Raw genomic sequence first — 17,853 nt, forward strand, 5'->3', positions numbered from 1 at the left:
ATATGCTGGACTGCTCTTTTTATAGGCAGTTCCTGAGCCAAATCTGGCCACCTGCATTTTGCTCAGCATTTTGGCTTGTGAATAGAGAATATTTGCAGCTGGGTAATTAAATCTATTTGTACTTATCTGTACACACATATTTTTCAGGTGGAAGTTCCGCATCCATCTTGCAAAATGCAACCTTTGATGTATAGAGGAGATAGCAGCAGTTATTAAAATTAACATTATTTCCATATCAAAATGCAATCAGAAATCAAAGTTTTCGCTTGGATTTTTGAAATTTTTAGTGGAAATTTGGCCCCAGATATTTTCAGCAAAAGTACAAGCAACCAGTGGCTGGGAGGAAACACATCTCACACATGCATGTGCAAAGATGTGGTAACTTGTCACACATCCAGTGTTCCCAGATACTGGGGTCTTCACACTTGGCAACAGATAAACTGTGATGTTGCCCTGATATTTTATTTTGACCCCCTAGCCAATTGTTTTGGTTTTGGTTTTGGTTTGTTTTTTGTTGGTTTTTTTTTTTTTTATTTCTGGGGGGGTTTATATATGAAATAGACATAAAATTTATAGAGAGCACTCACAACTGCACAACTACAAAGAATCTGTTCTCTAAAGTGACTCTAAGATGGAAATCAGAGGAAATCAGCAACGATGATCTAATGAACCTAAAATCTGTAAATCCATTACACTGTGAACAGCAGAAAACTCAGCACCCAGCAGCTGTTCGTGTGAGCTGTTGTATAAAAGTATCTCTGTTAATGGGCATCATTCCCAAGTGGGAAACACTTGTTAGCAATGCAGGAAATTCAATTCTGAAACCAGTCACGTTATACTGTACAATATATAACAATAGCAGCAACCAGAAGGGCCATTTTATCCTATGTTTTGACAGAGGTTTAATTCACAGTTGATTTACAACTTGACCGTGAAGACCTGGAAGTCCATGCACTGGGTTTCAGCCTGGGGAGAACTTCACTTTTAACACTTTACATTAAATATAGTTTATTGTTGGCCTATTCTAAAGGTATAGAGCAGCAAGGACAAAATAAAACAAAAGTTGGTGCCTTTTGGCAGTTTTGTGGCAGTTCTGAGCATCTTCTGAGCAGAAAACACAAATTACATCCTACTGACAAGATGAACTATTGTAAAATATAAATGAAGTGAGGGAAGTTTTGGTTCTGGCATTGCCTTTCTTTGGTTTTCAAGGATTTTTTTTTTAAGGATTTACAGTTTAAACCCTATGAGTAGTGCTTATGCCTCTCTTGAAGCTTGAAATGTGTCAACTGAACACAGGCAATAATTTATAAAGCAATCTCACCATTCCTGTACGTCTCCACCCCTTTCTCCCCAAGAGCCCAGGTGCTGGCATCACAGTGAGCAGTACCTTGGTGCACTCCCTCAGTGCCACTTGTAGCACCAAGGAGGTGATTGGAAATAGTGTGAGGGTACCATGTAAGCACATGGAGCACCCAGGAAGCCCCCAGAAATTAAAACCTGCTGAGTGGGTCCTCTGCACACCCTTCTGATGTCTCTCTTCATCCCACCAGCCCTACAGCAGGACCCTGGACATGAGCTGCCCTCTCTCTGCCCTCCCTCTCTCAACAGCCCCATCCCAACACCAGCAGGAGCACAATGACATTCCTTCGCTCAGGCCCTGGAACTGCAAACAAACCTTTTCAGAGGTGCTTCTCCCGATATCGGGTCCATGGAGCACACAGACTAACCCATATATCTGCCAGAAAGGCATCAGGTGCATCTCAGATGTGCAGCTTCCAGCTGGTAATGGGCTGGTAACACGGAGGGCAAGATAATTGATGAGTGTTTTCATCCAAGTGGTCTGGAAATAGTGAGGGAAGCAGTATTGTCTGCCACACGCCCAGCACTACCACAGTCCCTTTACTCTCTTATTAAAAGTAAAAACTTCAAGGAGTTAAAACCCCTCCAGCGTAGACAACCCCGTTTACATCTCTGGTGACCCCTGGGGCTCTGATTTTTACATTTATGACCAACAGTTTAAAGTCCATTCCTGGCTGTTTTAAGTGCCTGACCACGGCTTGATTGCCCATTACTGAGGCAATCACTTAGTTCTTTGACTCAGTGAGCAGCACAGGTTAGAGGATGAAGAGATTCCTTTTGGCAATTACCAGTTGTGCAGTTTCCCCATGTTAAATACTTGATTCTGAGGTAAGTTTATAATCCTCGTTCTTTGGCCACGGCAAATAAGAGTTACACAGGGTTTTCTCATTAATTACCATTTCTCATTTTTAGATGAGGACCTAAGCATTTCGAGCCTCGCTTATGAAAGCCCAAGTAATGGATATGCATGGATGTCTAATCCTAGTAAACATTCAATGCACAGCATAGGAGTGGTATCAGTTGATGCAAGTTTGGCAGCCTCTTAGTACCTGTGCCAGAAAAACGCTGCTGTTGTACCCTCCAGGCATGGTGATGAGAAAATTGTAGAGTCACAGGTCCAAAAAGCTAACACAGAGATTCAGCAGCATGGAAAGGCTCAGGACTGGAAAGGTTGGCCACTGCCCTGTGGAAGTTTACAGCACTGATTAGTGCACAGTGTAATGGGAGCTGCAGGGAAGATCTCAAGCACTGAATTTTAGCTGTTGGCCTCTTGCTATTCCCATTGTTTCCTTCTGGCCATTCACCACTGACACGGAGGTATCAGCTGTGTGAGGGGATTTGGTTTTAAGCCCCAACACAGCAGTTGGTTGTAGCCCTGACTCTGGGCTGCAGCTCTGCCTTGGGTGGCTCCAGGGTTGCTCCACTCTACCACCCACAGCCAAATGGTAAAACAAGGGACCCCTGCTGCCCCCAGAAAAGTAACCAGTGGGTAAAAGGCAGTGTCATCCCTCTCTGAGCAATACCCTTGAGCTGAAACATTCTACTGGAAACCAGGGGTCCATCTCCCTCCCCAGCGGCATTCAGGATTCAAGGTGGCTGAGAGGGTGATGTCCCAAACCGAGAACATTTCTGCATTTCCTGTGTCATCAGCTGAAACAAGGAGCTACCTCTGAGGCAGGGATAGGTGTCTGGTAGCCTGGAGCAGGAGCAGAGCATCCTAGATTTGGTCTGGGATTCTGGGATTCTGTGGTCCTTGGCTGAATGACCAAAAAGTGGCTTCTCACTTTTGCTTGCGTTTCACTCTCTGAAAGCTGTGTGGAAGGACTTAGACCTGCCTGGGTAGTCTGTGATATTCTCACTGTAGCTGGAAATCCATCTAAATATTGACTCTTTCAGAGGAGGTTTGATGGAGAAAGGTATTATCTCGGACCAGAGTATTTGCACTAAAACCCTTGAAGATCAATGAGCCAGAATGATCAGACAATTCCAAGTACTTTTGGGGACTACATTTATCTTACAAGCCAGCCTTAAAATTTGGATTTCATACATTATTCAAAGTCCAGATGCACCTAGTCTTTATGTATTTCTTGTTGCTCATAAAGTCTCTTCATTGCTTTTATTGCCACTGTAATAATAAAGTGTCCTTTTTAATATGCACAGTACAGCCACCAAGGCTGTACTTACTAAGCAAATGTTTTGGATCAAGTCAGTTTGGCATAAAACAGATGCTGACAATTCCAAATGGAAACCTCTCTCCTGCAGGAGCTCCCAGGAGTTAGGAAATGCTGCCATATTGCATAACACAGAGGCACCTTGTAACCCTGGGAAAATGCTTCTGGGGTGTTGTTCCTATCCATGTTGCAGCAAGTATTTTTCTCTAACTAAATATGTCTAAAATACACTGTCAGGATGTGTATAGACACAGCACAGGGCTATGTGATTTTTTTTTTCCCCTCTGCTTTTTTTGCTCTGTTGGAGAAGCTTTAGGGAAAATGTATAAAAATATAATGTATTTATGTATATGTTTTCATATATAAATGCATGTATTTATATACACATATTTTAGCTAGGATTCAATGCCACTAATCCACATTTATAAGCTGTGAGGGGTTCCCAAAGCTGGTCAAAAGTTTGAGGGTATCTGCATGCTGCAGTCACCAAGAGGGCCTCAACTGCTGGCCCCAAAATTAAGAAGGATCCAGCAATGGAAACCAGAGGTGTTTGTAAACCCATCTCCTCTTTGACCACTGTATCCTCCAGAAGTGGGACCTATCCTCCAGGTTTCTCTCCCTGCAGTCAATTTGGGTGCCCCTGGGGCTAGATTAGGTCTCACACTTAGTGGGACACTCTGCAGGTGTGTGGTTGCTCAGGGGTTGATTTCAGCAGCTCATCCCCAGCCTTGGCCTCAGCTGTGCCTGAGCCCTCGTTGGCTCTGACCACCTCCCACACCCACAGCTTCCCCTACTCCAGTTGGCATCCTTCTTCTCACAGGGAAGCAGTTTTCCTCCCTCCAACCACGGCAGAACCCTCAGCCTCCAGTTATCCACATCTTTATTGGATCCCAGCCTGACTCCGGCAGAGCAGTTCAGAGGCAACAATGACCACACAGGAGTGGGACAGCAGGTAGGACAAGGCACTGGCTTTTCTCCTTTCTTGATGACAATGACTGTGCTTTGGCCCAGTTTCTGCAATAAATACATAGCTCTTGTATTCCTCATGCTGCTGCTTTAATTTAATATTCCTTCTGGAGCAATGTACCCCCAAAGGTTTTGAAAGCTCGAGCCTGAACTGTCAATACTTGTGCTATATGTAACCAGAAAAAGGAAGAGATAGACAGGAAGACTAGTTATGTTGGCTCTCAGGTGTGGTTTTGTGAGCTCAGCCTTTCAAGAGAGTTTCTCTGGATTTATACTGGTGTAATTAAGTATGGAATGTGCTCCTCTGTGCTAGGCAGGCAAGGAACACAGGACCCATTAAAAGAGGACCCTGAATTTTTATGGTACAATTTTAGTTGTGTTTTATTCAATTGATGTTATCTATCAATGATTCTTCTTCATGTTTCCTTTGTTTTCTCCCTGCAGCCTGTTTATTTGCCAACACTGGGGAATTTTGCTTTTATGAGGTGTTCACATTGTTTGCTTTAAGGCACCTATTAAGTATCTGAAACACTTTGGGTTTGTGATGTTTGAGGTAAATATGGTATTGCTCTGATATGTACAACATGTAAATATCTACGGTATAAGCATTTTAAAACACTCAGAGCTGAAGTCCCATTCACCCAAATATGTGCTGTTTTCAATACAAGTAGATTAGGATTAAGTATAAAATGGCTGCATAAATGAACACAGGGAATTAAAAATTCCCTGCTCCCAAGGCTGTGGTTTAAGTCTGCCCAGATTTTGTTGATGCCCAGGTGGGCTGTGTTCAGGTGCTGTGCTGCTTCACTGCAGTAGGTGTTTGCTGGGTATGGTGTGAGCAAGAGCCTCAGGAAGACTCAGGTTGAATTCTTTTCTCTGCTCCAGTCTGCTTTAATTCTGTGTGTGCCTCCACTGAGCCAAAAGGACTTCACCATTCCTGATGAAACTTGAGATAAATGCACTGAAAACTGTGAAAGTCTGAAATCGGAGGTAGCAGGGCCGTGTCAGCACAGGTATATTCTGTTCTGCTAATCTCTTGCTGCTGAAGTCTGCAGAGAGGAGGGAGGTTTTAAGCTGAACAAGCGTGACAGGGTCACACAGGACTTCATGCACCTCAGGGACAAAGTTTCAGAAAAGAGTTTCAGTTTTTCATCAACAGTGTCTGCAGCTGAAAATCAAACGAAATTGTTTAAAGGGCTCCAACAGTGCCATACAGACGACTGTCTTGGGGGAGCAGGGTGGTTGTTAGGCCATCACCAGTGTAAGCTTATTGACCACAAAGTTGTGGAGACAATAAGTAAGGAAAATGTAAGTGTGAGGCTGAAAAACCTTTGGAAAACGTCTTTGTGAACACGTAGGTTCTCGGAGGATGTTTCCCACCTCTCTATTGATCTGTTGATGTAAGTCACAATAAATGTCCTGCTCAGAAGAAAAGGACTGCTTTCCTCAGAATGTGTCTTAGACAAAGACTGTAATCATTGCTCCCTAACAACAACAAAATCCATCCTGGACTGGTCTGTGTGCAGTGGATCTGACGGTCTGGTATGGGAAGGTGCGTCCGAAGTTAATTGCTGTTGTCTGGTTTAGGGAGGTATTATCTACACGTCAAGCTCCAGCTCCGTTTCACTTAAGGGCCCCAGTTTGCCTTTTAGCAGGACTTGACGCAGACAGGAGCAGAGGGTGCTCAGATCTCAGAGGAGATGGGAGGTGGCAGCCTCTGAGGAGGCACTCGCTGTGGCTGGAGACGCAGCACCAGATCCTGCATTTCCCACATGGCTCCTCACCAGGCTGCTGCTGTATTTATAGCAGCAGGGCTCTGTTATGTGCATTCTGCTGAGAATTACTGAGGCAGAGGAATGAGCCTCTGCCTCTGCCTGGCATCAGTGCTCTGTTCCGGCTCATGCCGCGGCTCCAGGAGGGCGAAAACCCACTTGAAAAGCCATCCGGGCTTCATTATTTATTAAAGCTGAAAAAAAACAAGTTACCCGAGTCATAAATACATGGGTAGCATTGGTTAATCCCGCAAAGGCAGCGCTCTTATCGCAAAAACTTCAAGCACAAATAAATTGTTTCTGGGACCAACACATTTACAAATGTGACTGAAGCTACTGGAGGTATTAAGATGAAGGTGCAGCGAGGTTTAGGTGATGAAATGAGTGATACTGAGGGTAATCCTGAAATACACACTTCTATTAGTAGTGCTAAGTGCACTTAACAGAAGTAGTGTGCCAGAGATTTAACACAATGGCACGAATAAAAACCAGACCAAAGTGTATTTTGGGTGGTAGTGGCATATTACATGTAATGAGCTGAGCACATCTTTATCCTGTAGTTGTGTAACTGCTCTGGGGGATTGTTTGCCCAGCTCTGGTTTAGTAATGAGCCACCCTCTAGAAATTGCAAGGCTCTATTCCCTTCTGTAGATGGTTGCTTGGGACTATGTTTGCCTTCTGTGCAGATCATGTCAATAAAATCACTGATGTAAAAGCAGGGATTAAGATTACACAGAACCAGGATTGTGTTCTAAAATTAATGTGCTGCCCTTCTGATGTCTGTGTGCAGTGGGCACATGTTAATGTGTCACCTTCCTGCTCCAGGCACTGTAATGGCTGCTAGATGGATTATCACCTGTCTACCCTGTGCTGCCAAAGAGTGAGAGACACAAGTTTGCATAAATTCAAGTTTAATTGCCTCTCACACCGGTGGCCTTATTTATTTTACTTCTAAGGGATGAAGGTTTGGAAAGGGTCTGAAGGCAGGTTTCAAACCCTTTTGAAAAAAACCTAATCTGCATCTCTTCTTTTAGATCACACTCTAATCCCTTTGACTGTTGTGATTATAGCAGACTTCAGAAGGTTTTCCACCAATTATAGTCTTATATCTGGATGTCATCGGTAGAGCTTAGAAGGGTGCTTTCTTGTCTTCCTCTCTCCTCACAATAAAGCAGCTGCACAGAAAACAGATGGCACAGAGTCAATCCAGTTGAAATTAATGGAGTCAGGCTCTCCACACAAATCTCTGCAATGAAAAAGGAGAGATTCTTTTTTTTTTATATAGTGAGTTATGTACAAGATGTATGTTGTTTGTAAGGGAATTTAGTTCACGTAAGGGATAAAAAGCTGTAACCAGTGAAGAGGAAAGCCTGCTTTTTAAATCAAAACTCAACTACATGTACACAGGAGCAGCCACACTGTCTCAGTGGATGCCTTCACGTTTGGATTTGAAGGATGGAGTAATATTTGTATTCTGGCAAAATTATGTTTAAACCATAACTGTGTATGCAGTGATACAACATGCAACTAAATTTTACCTGCAGATTAATAACAAACTTGTGACTGGACTCATTTGAACCCACATGTGTCAAGGACTATATAAACCTTTAACAATGCAAATAGTCCTTAAAAAACTGATCAAAATTGTGTGACTTCATGAATAGGCATTTGTACATCGGTGTTTATAGTCTCTGTCCATAAAAATCTGGTTGCACAGAGGAGCAGATTTACAAAGGTCTTTTGATGCCTGCAGGGAGTTTCAAAAACACTTTAGCAATTAGGCTCTGAATACCTTTATGACTGGTGCAAATTAGGTGACTAACTTATGCAGGTGCTTTGGTGAATCCCACTAGGCTCATAGGTGCATAAATAGGTGCCTAAACAATGTTTCCATGTTTGCTCCACGGTCCTTAAGCCTTTCAGTGACATATTTTGTTCCTTCCTCTGAGTAATGGAGTTGTCTCCTTGCTGTGAGTAACCCACTTGTCAGGATCTAATGCCACGTCTTGCAGCTGCTCCGTGCAGGTGGGGTCATGGCTGGGGTTGAGCCAAGTGAGTTAATACTCCTTCTCCTCTTGCTGCTGCTTGGAAAAGGTCCAAAAGTGCATTGCACGTACAGAGGGAACAGGCAGGTCTGCTGGAGCACACCTGTGTTTGGCACCAGGGAATAGCAGCCCGGATTTCCAAGTATGGATCATCACATCCAGGCCAGCAGCACGTGGTGGCCATGCACCAGCCAGCTTTGTTAGTGCAGGGCTGTGTCAGGAGAAGCGCTGGGTGGATGTGTTAGAGACTTCTTTCTGCAAGAACGTGTCACAGTCTGGATGTAGCAAATATATCTGTGTTGGGGCTGGAGTCTTACACTGTTGTGATAAGACAAAGTGACAGACGTGCTCTAAACAACAATCGTGCATCTTTTTGACAAAAATGTGAAAGCTTTTTTTTTTCTTACTCACAATAACGGGGGAGCTGGAAGAAGAAATGGCAGATGCAGTATAATGAGGGTGAAAAAGCATTTCAAGAGGAACATCAGAAGATCCTGATTAGCCACGAAATGCAGCAGGTTATGTACAAACAGAAGGAGCTGCCTCAGGATTGCAGCAGAATCCCATTGCCAAAGGTTTAAGCTCTTTCAAAACAAAGCATCAGGAACCCTCACACAGCCCCCACTCCTGGAGTGATGGAGAGAAGCACTGGAGCCACTGGGCAGCAGTCAGGGAGTCACATTTTCGGCCTCTCTGACACCCGTGGCAGTACACGGTGCGTGGCCTTTATTTGCATCACGTTTGGGCTCATGCACTGACATTTTTGTTACTGTGAAAGGCACGTCTAGTTAACTGTTGCCATTTCAGGTGTGAGTGTCGGCTGAGGAGGAGGGAGAAAAGGAAAACTTTCTCAAAGTGAGCCATTAGCAGAGCAGGGAAAACTGCTCCAGCTGATATTTCGGGGGAAGGTTTACAATTGTCAGCCAAACCAGCAGGCAGTTCACTCATATGCTTTCCTGTTTGAAATATTCTATTCTTTTCTACTTCCAGACTCAAACAGCCTTTGGGGATTTATAACATTTACTTAAAAACAGCAAACATTTTCAATTATTTCCACACTGTTCAGAGACCATAATTTACTTAATGCTATGAACAATCACATTTCTCAAGGACTGCTGTGAAATGTCACCTCTAAAGGATGGCTCCCTTGTTGGTAGCAGTGAAACCCTGGTTTGTAGTTTTCATTTTTTATTTTGATTTAATTCTCAGACAATTCAACTTTCACACCATGCATGAGTGACTAAATTCATTCCACTTCTCAGAAGAGAAAAAATTTCATAATTAAAATCAAAACCAAGGGTAGCCTTTTGTTTGCCAACCACATGGGGTTTTTTCTCTTGTGGTTGGCTTTTGTTCTGGACATAGTCTGGGGTTGGGTTTTGAGGTTTTGTGTCACTCCTAGGCTGAGGGAGCTGGGGTTGTTAACCCTGGAGAAAAGGAGGCTCAAGGAAGAGCTTGTCACTCTTTACAGCTACTTGAGAGGAGGTTGGAAAACTGTGGGAGTTGGTCTCTTCTCCCAGTAACAACTAGGACAGGATAAGAGAAAATTATCTCAGGTTGTCCCACAAGAGGTTTAGATTGGATATTAGGAAAAACTTCTTCACTGAAGGAGTGGTCAGGCGTTGCACAGGCTGCCCAGGGAAGTGGTGGAATCACCATCCCTGGAAATGGCAAAAAACTATGTAGATGTGGTACTTAGTAACAGAATTTCGTGGTGGATTTGAAGTGCTGGATTAACAGTCAGACATGATGATCTTAAAGGTCTTTTCCAACCTTAATGATTCTATGATTCTATTATCAATAGACAACCCTCAATAATTTATCTGAATTTTGGAAGGACTTCATGAAAAGGCCAGTGAAGTTCCCCCCTGTCTACATTGAGACAATCAACCTTTTTTTTTTTTTTTCAGGTCAGTGCAATAAAAGTTGACATCATATGTAACTGAACTTTTAATATGATATGTAATTGAGCTTTTTACATGGAGGAATTCCCCCAGGAGTACCCTGACCTGAAAAATTGTGTGAACTTGCTTGTTGCTCTGTCTAAAACCAGTCATGTTCCAGCAAGGTCATCCCAGCAGATTTACCTCAGCCCTCTTTGGCTGATCCCCTGCAATTATGAGTGACCATGAGTTGTGCAGGAGGTCTCTGTGTGTTGTGCTGTGAGTTGGGTGTTGCATGGGAATAGCCTGCATTACTCTCCTGTGATGGGGACAGTCACTGGGCAGAGAAGCTGGAGATGAGGAATCCTGTTCCCACCAACCAGCTGGTTACAGTTTGGACTGGCCAGTGCAAGGCAGTAGAGAAAGTTGATAACAAAATGATTGTAGCTCCATCACCTGTTTTGCTACCATGGTGGTTTGGCTCCCTGCCTGCTCCGTCCAGAAATGCTGACAAACTTCTGCTTCTCGGGGAGGGTCCATCATCTCCAAACACACCTGGAAAAAGTCCCGTGAGTTATCAAAAAAGTTGGGCTCGTTTCCATTAGGAATCCATACACTATTCTATGAGATGTACTGGCCACTAAAACCTTATGCAAATAATAATTACAGCTAAGCCACGACCGTAATTTCCATTTCACTGAGGTCAGTTGCGTTACATTTTTTGGATTAGTTGCTGGTGGTATAAATGGCTTATGTTCTTCTTTGAGGGTGCTGGGTTTAAATTAAATATAAAGCTGGGATGTGTGCATCTGCTTTAGGCTTCCAAGCTGCTAAGGTTCTCTCTTTAATCAAAATCCATTACCTTTCATGAAATGCAAAGGATTAACCCTTAAGTGACTCTGGGGACACTGTTCAGTTAAAGCTACACTGATAAGTCGGTGCTACACAGTATTTATGCTTTTCTGTTGAGATAAATGGTCCCTGGGAAGCGCTGAACTAAGCAAGCCAACAAGCATAGAATTTCAGAGGTTAATTGCATTCATGTTCTTTTCCAAACATGGCTTTAAAAGGATTATTTCTCCATTTACTATTTTTAAGCCGGTTAAAACTTTTCTCAGTGCTGTATACATCCTTCATACAACAGGGTTCTGTTTTTCCTGCTGCCAGGAACACACCTTTTAAAGATATGGAAACACAAATGTGCATGCAGTCGTGTTAAAAATTTATCTTTCAGTTAGTCGAGGTAGGAAAACTAGTGAGAAAATCAGAGGTTTCACTTGCTACAAAAAGTGAAGGAGAAACAAGATTTAATTTTAAGCTGTGTAGAGTGAATACTGGAAATGAATTGTACTTTTAATTAAGTTTGTCAGCCTGTTAAGCATAGCTGAAGCTTAAGGAAATATTATGGAAGTGTGGAAATCCAGGGCAAGAGAAGATGGTGGTTTATCTCTTATGTTCTCGAGGAGAAACATGGTACGTGTAAAAGCTGAACCACTCTGCTTTCATCAGCTGCTTGTCCTTCCTGACCCAAAGAGGCCACATTTTTACCAAGCTCTAATTTAAGGATATTTACTTACACGTTTCAAACTTCAGCATGTTATTTTGCCTTTGTGCATGAACAAATGGGAATGTCTGTGTTGATCCTGGTAAATCTACTTAAGTGTTGATTCTTCCCCATCAACAGGAATTGAGGCAATTCTTGCCCTTACAAGTATATTTTTAACACCTTTTTGAGGAGTTTTCCATTTGTTCTTAACCTTTGGGGAGGAGGGTAATCTCTTTCTTTAATGATGATTTGTTTTTTCCCTCTCCTCCACAAAAATTAGCACACAGGGTCCTGTGCACCTCCCCTCCTCCTATCAGCTCATTCAGGAAATCTGGAGTGGGTGGGAGCAGCGAGTAATCCTGTTGCAATTAATTAGGTACAATTAATCCCATTGGAATGGGACAGGAGGTGTGGAGGTTGAGGGGTGGTTGTCATGTTTTTCCCCCTTGCTGGGAGAAGGTGTCTGTGTCAGAGAGCTTTGCTTTGGCAGGGCTGGTTCCTTTAAGAAATGCACAGATGTCCAACCCGGAAAGGGACTGAATTCTGATGCTCCTGTGAGCAAGGAAAGTTTGCTATAGTTTCTCCTCAGGAGTAGGATTTCATTTGAGATTTTTACTGTCACCAAGAATTGTTAGAATCCTTGAAGTCTCAATTTACTTGACATGAGTCAGCTTGCAAAACTCCTTTTTATTCTCAATATGCAGCATCCTCAATATACCACAGGAATCATTAACCTACGTAAATTAACTGCATCCTCAAAATGTATAAACAAGCTAATTTTAAGCATCCTCTAGATCTGAGTGAAACATAGTTTGTGTGCTAAAACATTGAAAATTAGAAGCCATGACGGTGAGAAGAATAGTGATTAACACTCAGAGCTTTTTATTTTCAAAAATCTTAACAAACTCTGGTTGATTAATAATTTAATAAGTGATGTATATTTGGTGTAAATAGTGGGAAGCCTCACAGAGATTTGACTGCCATGACAAAGGATTTTTTTTTTCAGAGAAATTTGATGTAAAGTTAATTGAGCAGTTAAATGAGATTGTACATTCACTCAACTTTTGAAACTCCAAGGTTAAAAGGTATTGCAGTAATATAAAACCTGGAAGTATTTAAAAATAAAGAATTACATTTACTTTCTTTTGAATTTCTGGTTTGGATGGCTAATAAGGTGGCTGATAACTAAACATTAGAGTAGTTTAGAAAACTGTTAGAGAAGTCCTGTGCTGGACAGTCACTCTGGCTGTCATTTGGAAATGCAATTCACCATGACACATCTTCCATTTGATACTTACAGAACAAATTAGGCAGAAAAGCACCTCATATTCCCAAATACTTTTAGCCAGTGGGCTTTTCAAGGTTAAATAGACAACACACACGATCTTTCAAGTAGCAAATGGTGCTACTAAAAAATCCATTAATACACACATTAGCAAAAATTTGACAGGCCCTTGTTGGAGACAACTAACAAGGGATGGCTCACAGGACCAGCCAGTCTTCCATGAGGTTCATTTTGGTAATTATTTGTTACTTTGAGTGCAGTGATAAAAGCATGCTAATATGCCACAGTGGCCTTTTCTTTCCTCTGGCTTATTGAAAGACAAACTCATCTTTTGGGCAAGACAGTACAATGGCATGGCTTAAAAAGGTGCTTTTAAATTTCTTTGCACTGTTTTTCTGATTCTTCTATAATTCTTTTTGGGGAAAGAGCAATCCACTAACTGCAGCTGTCAAATATTCAATCCACTGAATAGCATTAGCTGTCAAATTAGTAAATATTATCTGTATTTTGCAACAGCCACCAAAAATACAACAGAACAGTGAGAATTCTAAGTGGTGGTGTAGAAAATAGATCTCTTCTCCTTGGTTTATTGGAACTTAAACCAACAATGGGTTTGCCCATTGATAACATGGACCAAGTATGCAGTGAGTGCAGCTGCATCACCACCCTTTGTAAAATCTACCTATTTGTGTAGAGCTCTTGTGACTGACAGTTTTAACTTAAGGAAATACCTGGGCTGGTGTTTTGTGGGTCCTGTGTAGGTAGACTGGATGCTTGCTAAGGTTGAAGCTTTCTGTAAACTCTGTTGCTGTTCACCAAAAGCTTTAAGCCCAAGGATAATGACATTCCTGTCCAGCAAAGCACTTAAGCAAACACTTAAATTTCAAGATAACAGCAGCCTTGCATTAAGGAAATGCTTGTCTTTAAATAGAGAAGCCAATATTCTTTCTTCTCAGTACTTCCTTACCCACAAGTTGTAGATCACCCAACTCCTCCTGCACTTCCCTTGAGAGCAGGATTGGTGCTATTCTAACCTTTCGCAAGATCCTCGAAGATATGCACAATTCCTACCCTTCCTCAAAAAAATAACCTAGATGTGGCTACCCATGTGGGTCTAGAGTTGAACATGAGGACTGTGCAGATGGGAGGCAAAGGGCTTCTGCTTCCAGTGGGTCTTTAGGACCTGTAGTTTTACCAGTCCTGACACCACACACAAAGGTTCTCACTGGATCAGCATAATCTACCTCTGAGTTGTTTCCTCCTTAATCAGGTTGATGCTCAGGACACTTGGGGTTATTTTCCTTGTTTCTCCACTTCTTTGTGCAAGACTTTCATCAACACTCAGGCATCCTCAGACGAAATTTTAGTGTGCATATGAAAATTTCCGTCCGGGATCCTCAGGCCGTTTCCAACGCTCTCAGTCAGCTTTTGCAGCGTCAGGAGTGTTTGTGCTGCTCTCATCTGCATGATGTTGAGAAGCACTGCCACTGCCACTTCTCAGAGGCATTCTCCCCTTCACCCTCTTCCCAAGGAGGTGACAAAAGTCCTTCATTGTGTTTGCTCTGCAGCACCATCCCCTCTGAGATCATGAATAGTGTGCTTGACCATGACAGTGCTTGGCAAAGTGGGGACAGGTTTATTTGGTGTATCCCTCCCAAGGCCTGCAGGGGCATCACACTACCTTCCCCCTTTCCATATTAGCTCAGCCTTCACTCTTCCCTCATTAAACAGTGCATCTCCACGTCCTCACGTAAGCACATAATAGCTCTTTGAAGCTGTGCTCTTTCTCTGTCCTTCAGAATTACACAGTGAAATCCATTTGGGTTCAGTTTACTCTTCCTGAATACTGATTTTTTTTTTTTTCCTTTAGATAAATAGTTGCTAGGTTGTGCCATTAGGAATTTTGGCAATGCTTAAACCTAAAAAATAAATGAAAATAAGAGCAAATGGATTCATGATTGTGCTCCTGCACTAGAGGCCACAATGTTCTACACGATCAGCCTCTTTCAATAAGTCTGAAAAATTAATTTCCATTCTGTCTTAAAAATAGCACCTTGTTGAACCAGATTGACACTAAAATTATTATAAAAGGAAAGATGATATTAAATGTATGGAAACCACCTTCACGGGTACTCAGGTACCAAAGAGAGAAAAATAAGAGGAGCTATGGAGTATTAATGAGGAAATTATTGCTTATGGCTTGAACATTTAATGGTCCCCAGGCAGTTTATCTTGGAGTAGGGAAGTGTTGATACTTGGCTCAAATGTGAGTTGAGTGTGGATCAGCTGGGCATGCAAAGGACTAGAAATGCTGAACTTTGCCCCCAACCTGCTGTCTGAGTTGAACAGACTTTTGCCTCATTTCCTGTGGTGCAAGGAACAAGGAGCTGCAGGACTGCGTTCGTGGGGGTGATGTTTAATCACTTTGAGATGGTACGTGTAAAGTTTGCAGCTTGCTTGCTGCACCGTGGTGTGAAGCTTCACAGCTTTAAGTGTGTTTTTTGTGAAATGAGGAGCTGTTTGCACCCACCTTGTTGTTTTGGTGGACAGTCAAGGCATTTGGGGACTACAGATTGCCCAAAAAGTGATTAGCAGAGCAAGGGATGAGACCTGCATCACATGTCCAGAGTTTGACCATCCTTCCTCTCATCACATGTGCTCTTGGAGCGAGGGAAAAGGGTTTTGGAGAGAAGAGTCTGTATCTGCTGAAAATGGTAAGCTGGTGGTTTGAGCCACTCCTTGCCTTCACCCACATAATCAGAACCGGATTCCTCCTCTCTTTGAAGCTGACTAATGTAGTTTTTCACATAAAATCCATTTACTCAGGCTGTATGCGGGAGGAAGAAGGGTGAACTTCCCCATAAAGCTCACGAAACACTTTGATATCTTAGCCTGGAAGGCACCATAGAAGTGCAGTGGATTATTATTAATGAATTAACTAAATGATTAATTTAGTTAAAAGCTAAATTATTTAATTATTCATTAAATTAGCCCCAAATGTGACAGCAGCAATGAGACGAGCACTCAGCCTGCAAAGCAGTAAAACAACTGGCATTAAAAAGTTGTTTTCTCCATTATTTAATGAATTAAAGCTTTGGTTATAAACAAGTCATCCAACAGCCTTTTCAGGCATGGTAGGACTGATGCCTCTCTGGTGTGTCATTACAGTTGATAGCAGTGAGAGATTGGAGACAAGATGAGGTCGTTCCTAATGAAGACGAACTTAACCTTTTTGGTAGTGGGATGTCTAAATCTAATTAATCGTATTCTTAGGAACTCTAACTGAGGTGATTAAAGACATGTCATTTAACAGCTACTTCCCTCAGGAGAACAATTGAGGGTTTACCAAAACTGCAGAGGTTTTTCAGAACTTAAGCACCTTTTCTAAGCAAGGGGGAGGGAAAGTGAAGCCAGATTCATTTCTGATATGTGGCTTCATTGAAACCAAAAAGGAATTTGGGCTTGTTCATTTTTTCAGCTGCACCACTAAACCAGGCTTTCAGTGTGTCCCTCTTCCTCCAAAGAAAATTATTTGAGAGTAAAAATGAGGATGGACTATTTCTTAGTGTGTGCTGACTTACTTTCTCTGCCATAAGAGAAGCTTTAAAATAATCACTTGCCCAAGGAATGGCTTAAGCCCACATGTAGGTGTGACTGCACAGGAGACCCAGCTCCTGCGGCTAGTGAGGCTGTGCTTTGCTCAGAGGATGACACACCAGACAGGCAGCACAGGCAGCCAGAGGAAACCTCTTCAAGGAGATCTGAATTTGAATACACAGGGTAAAACTCTGCAGAGGAAAAATGGCCTCTGAGGAGTTGTTGAACACGAGTTCAAGGGCAGGTGTTCAGGTAATAGCTCTATGTGCAGTGGATGTGGTGAGAAATAATTTCTCTGGCCCATCAGGGATTTATATGGATTTTATTAGTTAGTGAAACTACTACAGCATATTCCTGCCTTCTTCCCCAAAATAACAACTGAAAGAAAATGATTGTAAAAAGAGCATTTCTGTGATGGCACTCATCCAGGATGTGGGAGATCAGAGTTGAAGCCAGGCTTGGGATGAGCTACCATGTGCTCATCCAGCTGCCTCTCCACATGGAGCAGTCCCACCAGAGAGACTGGAGAAGCTCTACTCCAGGGAGTAGCAGGGAAATGCCTCCGTGATGTGGGAGAACAACTTTCTGTTTCCAAGATCACAGGACTGTATATTTTCCATTTTCAAGAGCATAGTCCAATTAGCTCTTTACCTCTTTCTCTCAAGACACTTCATCCTGGAGGTTAGAAATCTTCCCTATCAAATATCTTGATGAATTTGCTGAAAAAAGTGTTTCATTTTCTGGCATACTGATGTTTCTCATCAAAAAGATGCTCCAGCAAAAATCCTCAGCCAGCTTTAGTGAGCACTTAACAGAATTTACCTACATCCTTAACTTCCTGAGCGCTGTCTCTTATCCCTGGAGACTGCAAGAACTGGCCCAATCAGATATGTTTTGTTGACCTGAGCAGTCAGAAATGTCAAGGCAGCCAGTCCTGGGAGGGAAACATTTCCTCAGCCTCTTTGCAATACAGTGGCTTTTATCCTCTGCTCAGCCCCATGTTCCCTTTCCTTTCCAATTCTCTTTGGCGGGCACAGGAATGCCAACTGACACTGCCATTATCATCTTACAAGGCAGAAGTCAAGCTGCATTTGGGAAGAGCTATTTAGCCAGTTCCATGAAGTCTCACAATTTAGATCATCTATCAACCACTGGAGTCCAGCCCTTGATTCAGCAACATCCCAGACAGACAGATAAATCTATCATCCTAACTTGTCCTATTGAAG

At 42.5% G+C, this 17,853-nt stretch overlaps 1 long non-coding RNA gene across 1 annotated transcript; it reads left to right on the forward strand.

The window, feature by feature from the left end:
• Positions 1-8,650: 8,650 nt before the first annotated feature.
• LOC113948709 lies at positions 8,651-10,106 on the forward strand. The gene is made up of 3 exons (XR_003528217.1): positions 8,651-8,661; positions 9,771-9,773; positions 10,022-10,106. It is a non-coding gene; the product is annotated as an uncharacterized LOC113948709 (long non-coding RNA).
• The last annotated feature ends 7,747 nt before the right edge of the window (positions 10,107-17,853 follow it).

The sequence above is a fragment of the Corapipo altera genome, unplaced genomic scaffold (genome assembly GCF_003945725.1).
Source record: "Corapipo altera isolate COAL_440 unplaced genomic scaffold, ASM394572v1 62, whole genome shotgun sequence".
Lineage (NCBI taxonomy): Eukaryota > Metazoa > Chordata > Aves > Passeriformes > Pipridae > Corapipo > Corapipo altera.